The sequence below is a fragment of the Crocodylus porosus genome, unplaced genomic scaffold, assembly GCF_001723895.1.
Source record: "Crocodylus porosus isolate Cpor-Errol unplaced genomic scaffold, CroPor_comp1, whole genome shotgun sequence".
Classification (NCBI taxonomy): Eukaryota; Metazoa; Chordata; order Crocodylia; family Crocodylidae; genus Crocodylus; species Crocodylus porosus.
The window spans coordinates 153,481,749-153,491,171 of NW_017728906.1; the positions used below are offsets into that span (position 1 = coordinate 153,481,749).

A 9,423-nucleotide genomic window follows, 5' to 3' on the forward strand; every position below is an offset into this window, starting at 1 on the left:
GCAGGCTGAGGGAGCTGGGCTTATTTAGTCTGGAGAAGAGAAGACTGAGAGGGGATATAACAGCAGCCTTCAACTACCTGAAATGGGGTTCAAAAGAGAACGGAGCTAAGCTATTTTCAGTGGTGACAGATGACAGAACAAGGAAAAACGGTGTCAAGTTGCAGCAAGGGAAATTTAGGTTAGAAATTAGCAGGGATCCTGGTTTTCTCTGATTTAAAAAAATCCCCAATTTTCAATTAAAAAAATAACCCCAAATCCATATTTTTCCATGATTAAAATGAAACACTCATTTAAATCACGGAAAAATGTGGATTTGGGATCACTTTTTTAAAACTGCAAATTGGGGTTTTTTTTAAATCAGAGAAAACCAGAATCCCTGGATATTAGGAAGAACTTTCTCACTAGGAGGGTAGTAAAACACTGGAACAGGTTACCCAGAGGGGTTGTGGACCAATGAGTTTTTAAGACAAAGCCTTGACTGGGATGATCTAGTTTGGGATGATCCTGCTTTGAGTAGGGGATTGGACTAGATGACATCCTGAGGTCCCTTCCAACGCTAATTTTCTATGATTCTATGATCCAGGTTGTCCGCATGGCTGGGGGGAGAGGAGGGAGTCAAGCTGCTTATGCGTTGGGGAGAGCCTGGGAGGGCCTGCCTCTGCGGTGAGTAGCCCTCAGGATTACAGTCCCTGGCACTGAGTACCACATGTGCTCCTGGCTGCCTGGAAGTTGGACAGCCGTGATTTAAATGGTTCCACAATGTATTAATAGCTTGAGAGCTACACAGATGAAATCCATTCTAGTATTCAGTTGATACAGGAAGATTAACAGGCAAAGGAAGATGTCGGTATTTGGATGAAAGAATATATTGATATGCCCAGTATGGTGGGAGAGCAGAAGTCAAAGACATCTCTAATTAAAGAACAGTTCAGGCATCACATCTGTGTGGCCTATTTTCTGTGTAGCTATAGATTTCCAAACATGTTTCTTTTGACCTGGGATGTTCCTGACTACAGTTTCCAATGTGTGGGATACCTGTAATTTTGAAGATTGGCTTGAATTTTTAATATTTTGCAATTTATAAAAGAATTTGGATATGACCATGTATGTATATTCTTCCATATGGTGTTAGTTCGTTAGTTAGTTATGCAGGAAGTGAGTGATGACTGACCTAGTTTAAGCAGCCTACCCAGTATAATACATGCTTGTGTAGTGTTGTTTTAACTTGTGCGGCCAATCTTGTTTGCAACACATTGTTTATTAACAGAACTATGACAGCCTGTCTGGCAAAAATTTAAATATGTTACATATTAAAGTGCTACTGAAAAACTGGCTAAATACTGCAAAATGTCTGGTTTTTTTAAAAGCCTTTTATGTAGACTGAAAGATGCAGTGCAGTAGCTCTTCATATCTGTGTAACACCAAATGCATGCTAGTAATCTTTTTGGTGTGCAGTTATGTGTACACAATAAAGTATGTATCCTGATGCAGAAGGCCTGCCTCAGTTATAGTGTTAGCAGTCCGCTGCTTACAGTATTATTGGGTGGGGGTGGCGGGATTATAATTGTCCTTCTTTCAAGTATGAAGTATTGCTGTCAGCTTCCCATGGATGTTATCTATAATGCTTTAATATTCTCCTTTGTTTAACAAGTTTATAAACTGACAGTTTTATTACTAAACTGAAAGGCATTTTGTGCTGGTAAGCTTATCTAACATCTCCACTCACTATATAGTTGGTGCAATAGAACAGGGCTGTTTAACTTACAAGTGGCATGCGGCTGCATGGCCTATGGGCTATACCAAAGGGAACCACACACCCTGCAGGCTGCTCTAGGGTGAGCCATGGTCCCCAGATGTCCTCCTACTGCTGCACTGCATGCTTATGCCTACCCCTACTGCTGCACCATATACCCACAGCCCCACAACTGCTGCACCATGTGCCTGTGACCCCTCCTGCTCCACCATGTGTCTGCAACCACCCCCAGTGCACTGCACACTTGCAATTCCTCCCCCACCCATGCCACTGCACTGTGTACCTTAGGATCACCCTCAGTTCCCTGTGCTGCCACACCGCCAAGCCCCCTGGAGTATGGGTGGCCATTGGTCCTGTTTCATATTGGAACCTCCTTTTTCACATCTTTTGTCCCCTGTCCATTTCTAAATGAGGAACTGTTAAGAGCAAATTCAGGCCTGGATCATGGAGCTCCATTAAGTAGGTCAGCAGATGCCCTCTACCTGACCCACCCTCTGCAGAGTGATGTCAGATACCTGCAGAGGCCCGGGAATAGAGTGCTGTATACCCATGTGCTGAGTGCAGAGCCTGAGTGAATGGGGTGCACTACCCATATAAAAGGGCTCTGATTGACAGGTTGGTGTGTGTGAGACTGTGGGTGTGTAGTGTGGCTGGACTGAGAAGTTGACTGAGAGGTCTGTGTGCATTTTTGGGGTGTGGAGAGGCTCTGAGAGACTGGAGGAGGGTGTCTGGTGAGAGAATTGGTGGTTGCATTGCTAGGGTGAGAGACTGGAGTGAAAGTTAGGATAGAGTGACTGGTTTCTTTGGCCAGTGCACTGTGGAGGCACATTGTGTTAGATTTCAGTGACTTGTGAGGCTCCATTGATCTCCCTCCATTGTGGTGAACCTTCGCTGGAGGTAGATACGGTTGACTCCCCGGTTTCTTTCCCACCAGGTGTGTGTGTCACATAAAGCAGTGGCCCTCTACTTCCCATTGTAAGTATCACCCATTCCTTTTCTCCCTCACTCTTGTCCTGGTTATGGGCTACTCCTCCTTGTTTGTGAGGGAAAGGTAGGCCCTACTGAGCAGTTGCCTGAGGAGCAGACCACGCTCGGGAGATCAGAGGCAGGGACATGAGCCTAATAAAGTTTCCTCTCTCCCTCAATAAAGTCTACCGCATCCTTGAGTAAATATTATATTGTTGTATTGGTAAGGGTCATTTTGCAAACCAGGTGTGTATATATGTTGCCTACTTACCTGTTGTTTGCTGCAATTTAATAAAACATTTTATTTGTATACCTTTAGCAGTTCTCTTAGTGATTATTAATTAAAACCAGTGATAGATACGCACAGGGCAAAGACCCCCCAGATCTTTCTGGGGAGAGATCCAAGAGGAAACAGCCGTTTGGGCCTGCTTTATAATTTGGTTTAAAAGAGTGATCTTTCTTCTCCCCCAACAAAGTGGGCAGCAAAAAGTTCTGTTTTTCAGTTCATTGGTGGAAATACATTGCAATCATTTGTCCTCGTAATACTATTGGCTGTGCCTAGAGATAGGGTGGTTCACAGCCAGCAGAAGCAGGGTGTCAAGCTAGGGAGGGAGGGAGTGGGCTTTTGGTGGTGGCCCCCTCTTTGCTGTTGATTGGCCAAGAAGTCCAGTGGCCCCATCCCTCACTGCTGGTTCACCAAGGATGCAGCCCCACCCCTCACCATTGACTGGCTGATTGGGGCCACCCCTCACCAAGGCATGTCCCGTATTCTGGGGATCTGTTGGTGGCCACCTTACCTGGGGTGGAGGCAGGAAGTAGCAGCTGGTGTAGTGAGAGGGGAGCCTGGAGACTTCTGGCTGCTGTTACAACTAGAGTGATGTGGGGAGTGGCGGCCAGGCAGGAGCTGGATGGCGAGGGGGAAGGTGACCATTTAACCCCTTGTTGGCTGCATCCTCTATGGGCCTGTAGTTGGACAGCCATGCAAAAGAAGATATTAAGCAAATCTTGCTTTTTGCACATTCCCATCATGGCTACAACAGCACAACAACAACATAGTTGCACTTTGGCTTGCAGTGTTAAAGAAGATGTGGTCTGGAATGCCTTGCCATTGTTTTTCAAACAAAGCAAGAGAATACAAAGAATTCATGTAGCAGCAGAAAGGCCTTTCTTAGAGGATGAATTTTACCATGACCCAGATAGGGTACAGAGAGATGGAACACTTTTACCACTATCAAAAGGTGGTGATCTAAGTTGTTAAAATTCAACTCTTAGGTCTGCATCATTCTACAGCAATACAAGTATAGCGAAATTGCTTCAAACTTAACCTTCCTTCGTTCCAGTTCCAGTTAAGGCAGTTTAGCTAACCTACAGGATCATGCTGATGTACCAGTTATAGAGTAACTGCTGATGCCCTCTCCCCTTTTAAAGGTTCTAAATAAAATGTTGTTTTCTCCATACCTACAGTCTCATCACATGTGTTTGTTCACTGAGTAAGGTTATGGAGTGCAAAAGACCCCCATGTTACTATAACACTGGCTTTACAAGAAAAGGTATAAAGTAAACAGGAGATCAGGCTATCAAGTACTATTTCCTTTTTGGGGAGAGGCTGAATTAATTTACTACAACCTATCTTTTGACTAGAGGTGAGGCAGTTTTTATTTTATTGGTCCAATGGAGTTGTTCTTCCAGGTATGCTGATCCAGGAATTCTTCTTATGCAGTTTGAACAGGGCCAAGCTATAATAAGTGTTTTTCAGTGGAGAGAAACTAATCCTGAACTCATCAAATCCAGACTCATTTAAGTTTTTCAAAACTCTGTAACAGGCAGCACAGCATAATGAAATGACTGAGAAATCTTCTCACATAGTTAGTCCATCTTGGAGCACAGATGGGATGGTGAGCATGAAGATCTTCCTTATATGCCACCAAATAGGTTTTGGCTCTTAGGAACCCAATGACCTGAGCTAAAGAAAGGCTTCTGGGTTTGCAGAGTGCTGTGTAGCTCAAGTGGTACTGGTCCAGGTCTGCCTACCCCTAGTTTTCTCTGCAAAGTACCTATACACAATTATTGATATGGGTGGATGTCTGTATAGCACTGTTAGCCCACACTACCCAGTTGTGATACTGCATCCTACCACCTCTACTCTAAGAATGAGATCAGAATGGGGAAATGTGAGTCCTATAGCAACAGGGAAATAAGAGAGCATGGATGGGGCTGACTAACATTTGCAGCAAGGCCCTTATGCACTCAGGCAATGTACAGACTGTAAAGCAGGAGTGAATTATGTTTGAATCCACTTTTAAGTCACTTTTACTCTTGCAGAGTGTGTAAAGAGGCTGTGGTGTAAGTGAGAATTAGGTCATATCTGGTCTTATATTATCTCTTTGCTAAATATTTGAAGAGTCTCTCTTCCACTCAAAAACAACAACTCTGTAAGCATACATAGGAATGATTGCTTTTAATATGCCTTCAGGCTAGATGGGAGTGAAACAGGAATTTTGTCTTTTTCAAGCATAAGGGTTTTGCATGTCCGTGGTTACAGATCTTACCCTCTCCCTTTTGTTTTATGGTGACGTGGATAATGACAAATCTGTCATTTGTTTTTTACATTATAGGTTTTTTCCCCTTTCAGTTCTGCCCTTGCATCGATGTGATTATATGGACCTGGCAATTGCTACAATGATCTAAGAATGTGTCACATCCAGGATTCTGTGCTGAGGTAATTTTTTCTATTTGTCCCTTGTCCTCATTTTCTGTGTCGGTACTTTTTCAACCATTGTCTATGTTTTGAATATGTTTGCCTTCCGCACTCCAATACAAAACCATGTTGGAGGGCAGCTGTCCCAAGGAGCATTGCATGCTGCTTTACTTGTGAATACAGGGCAACCCACCTCAAGTCACTGATTAACCCCTTCTCCCCCCAAAATCCTGCTATACTTCTAACATGAATCTGAGTTTTCCAAGAGGACAATACCCAATGCATATCTATAGAGGACTTCCCTGAATGCTTTACTGTTTTTGCTAGTATGATACATCTATTCATTAGAAAACAGGAGATGTACACAGGATGTACATGAAGTGCGTTGCATTCTGAATTAAAGAAGGTAGACAGTACACAACTGTTCAGTAGATGAACAAACTTTGAAGAGAGCACAAACAAAGTGGAGCTGAGAAAGGATGAGCCTCTAACAATGTTCAAAAGAATTTTCATGGAGAAGGTAGTCTGGATCTAAGACCAATTGCCAAGGTCAGGAAAAGAATTGGCAACGATATATAATTTTAAACAGTGCAACAAGGAGTTACAGGGGAAAAAACACTGTAGTAAGAAGGACAGACCATTTATTAATTGACCTTGATGGTCATCTTTCATGCCCAGTTTGTTAATCTTGCAAGAATTTGCATAAGGTACACATGGGTGTGCAAGTCTGTTGCAATCAGACTATGCATAGGTCAAGTAAGGTTTGATGCTAAATAAAACTTGCCACCCAGTTTCAAATGCCTCGTGCACTTGCTTTCTTTTACTTTACTGTGGAGTGTAAAAAGTGGAAGGAGTTGGGTAGAGAATAGACATGTCTGAGAAAATACAGTTTTGAACATGACCTTTGCCTTGGCAAGGAGGAGGGCTGAGCTGTGCATTTTCCTCCGAGGCTTTAATCCTGCTATTAGGCAGGAACAAACTGGCGGTCATGCAGCAGTGCCCTCAGCAGGTTCCCCTGCTTTCTCTGTCCTGCAAGAATAACTTTTTACCTTCCTCTTTATAGGCACAACACTCTGCACCTGCATTGGATGGAATGAAGCCCAGAATATTTCTCTGTTATGGTGACTGAGCTGACTCTGTGGTCTTAAAGTGCAGTTCCACGTGACTATATAGAAATGACTCCTTGTATCCAGTTGACTATACTGTCTCCTTTAGAATGGACAAATTCCTTCCTAGCTTATATTTCAGCTTTCTTCATACTGTGATGTCAACAAAACAGTAGATGAGGAGATAAGGCTGGCTGGCATAATTTATTTAAACCTTTAATAAAGTCCCTCACAAGAAATATTTAAGGAAACTAAGTAGCCATGGAGTAAGCACAGACATCCTGCCCTGACTTAGAAATTCCTAAGAGACAGAAACCAAGCAGTTGAAATAATGGCCAGTTAATAGTCTGGCAAAAATTTAACTGGAAGGTGCCTCATAGAGGACCCAGGTTTGAAAAATCTGGGAGAAAGACCAAAATAATTTGGAGTAGCAGTAAGTATACCATTTTTTGAGAGGGTTCTTCTACCTGATTTCCATCTTACCACATGACACTAAGTGAAACTGTAAACTCTACATTTGATCCAGAAGAACCATGAAGGAGACATGGATATATTGGAATAGTATGAGGTGTTTTGGTAAGAGAATAAATCATCTGACCCCAGCATTCTTTCCTGCCTAGGCAGGGGGTCAGACTCAATGATCTGTTGAGGTCCCTTCCTACCCTAGCATCTGTGAATTTTAACAACTTGTGCATCCTGAGATCAGGATGTAGGATCATAATTCAACATGGAAAATATTCTCTTAGTATGAGAAGGAGGCCAACCCCTAGGAGGAGTAACCAGTGACTGAAGGCAGAGAAGATGTTGTGATAAAGCAGGGTATTGTAAAGGCAATCTTGAAGATACATTGCAAGGTACTGAGGTCAGTTTAGAAATGTATCCAAACTTCTGTCTTCTTTATCACACAGAGACAATGACATCAATGTGAATGTAAAGAGTGTTCAACTGGCAAAAAATTGTGGTTTGGATATATTTTGGGGAAATAAAAATTTCCTTCACTTGGAGCTTGCAACAAACTACTTTTAAATCCATGTAGATGGTTTTGAAAGATGCTGAGTAAATATTTCATTATTTGAGAATAACAAGGGAGTTTCCTCCTAGTTTATCTGAGAAAGGTATTAACAGTTAGGAGTTGCAACTGTCTTTCCTGAAATACTCTTAGCTAGGTCAATAAAATCCAATAGCAAGAAGACAATTTATTCTTTGTATTGTGTAAAAAGTATAAGCTGATTTATTTAAAGCAATTCTTATGCAAAAACTACATTAATCTTGAAGAAACAAAGTGAATGCTTTTTTTGGTCTAACAGAATAAAGGAATGTGAAAATATTTGTTTTGTTGTTTAATAATTTAATGTTTTACTTTGATAATTGAATGCTGAAATACTCCTAATAAGAAGTGCTAATGGGAACAAGCATTGTAAACTTTCAGAGTTGTTTCTAAAAGAAAAGAAAGCCTATTGTTTCCCAAAGTAAATAGCTATTCAGAATGGTTAGAGGTGTATGTGATTTGGTTGTTTTTGAACTGGGAATATTCTACAGCTCCAAATAGGAAGTCTGGGATGGTTATTTTAGTTAAGTGTCTGCAGCATCTCTAGTTGCTTGGTAAGCAATCACTGATAATTTGGTAACACTGTCAATTGAGTAATAAAGTTGCTTGAAATCTGGTGACATTATGGGGATGGGTGTCTATGTACAACATCAATTAAGGCTGATGTTATGAAGCTATTAAAAATATATATTGTTAACACCTGTGTCAATGCCTTTTTGACATTGCTGACAAGGACTATGTTATATCCCTCCCAGACTATGGAAAATAGTTGGTCATTAAACCTTAATGGTTCTCTACTGAGATGGAGTCACCTTGAGACAAAGGTTTAGCTGAAACCTAGTAGAACCAGATGTCTGTCACCTGTCTGCAAGGAAGGGCTTTAGGGCAGTAGAAGACTGTCAGACACAGAACAAAGATACCAGGTGTTGTAAGGAGAAGAAACTAAGGATGGCTTATAAAGTCATGCATGAAGCATTGGACAAGAAAGAAAATAGCAGACAGACTTTCAAAACAATGAGTATACTTGATTTATCATAGGACCAACCAAGTCTGAGAAAAATGCTTCATACTGGTGAGGAACAGACAGACATGCATGTGGAATTTATTTCTGTCTAGATCTTTGTATTTTCCATAATACTAAGTAAAAAGTGATGAAGATATAAGAGACTATATGGTTGTGTGTGTGTGTGTGTGTGTGCGCGTGCATGCAGACGCGTGCATGCATGATATGTATACACCAACTATGTGGCTCTGGAGATGTAAGCTGTAAACATCAGAACATCCACAGCTAGATATGATATGGTATAAGCTGCTTTAGTATCTTGCAGATCAGCACTGGTGCTAGGGTCTAAACAAGTGGGCACTGGGTCACAAGGATCTACTTTCATGATGAGAAGTAAGAGCTAGAGAGCCTGTCCCCAGAAAACATGCCAGAGAGGCTAAGGGAAGAAACATTCTTGAAGCCTGTTGAGATCAAGGGAGCTTAGAGCACATGGGGCAGCAGCTTGGGAGCCAGTGCAAGCAGTCTGAGTACCCAACAGTGTCACTCACCAACCAGATTCACAACAGCTGGCAAACAGCTTTAGAACTTGCAAGTAACTGCTTCAGTGCCTCTGTGCAACCCAAACTTATTTGCTTGAGAATATGTGCTTCCTGATATGTTATAGTTAGTCCATGGTTTGAAATCTCTGTGTTTCTGGACTTGACTGTTGTTGTCCAGAGTTCCTTGAAATATTGTTAGAGGTATGCTACTGAACCACTGATCTCTTCAGGGAGTGAAAGGGCTACCCAGTAGGGGTGTGTGAACCAGACCCTATTCGATTCGGATTTGGATTCGGCCCAAATCAGGGAT

The 9,423-nt window shown here is 41.9% G+C and overlaps 1 long non-coding RNA gene across 2 annotated transcripts in view; it reads left to right on the forward strand.

The window, feature by feature from the left end:
* LOC109306545 overlaps window positions 1–8,270 on the forward strand; it is a 42,725-nt gene extending 34,455 nt beyond the window's left edge. Inside the window, exons 2-3 of one of the 2 annotated variants that reach the window (XR_002100036.1) lie at window positions 5,335–5,438; window positions 6,481–8,270. This is a non-coding gene — a long non-coding RNA (uncharacterized LOC109306545). The remainder of the gene's footprint in view (window positions 1–5,334; window positions 5,439–6,480) is intronic. The other variant, XR_002100037.1, reaches the window with a different exon arrangement.
* The last annotated feature ends 1,153 nt before the right edge of the window (window positions 8,271–9,423 follow it).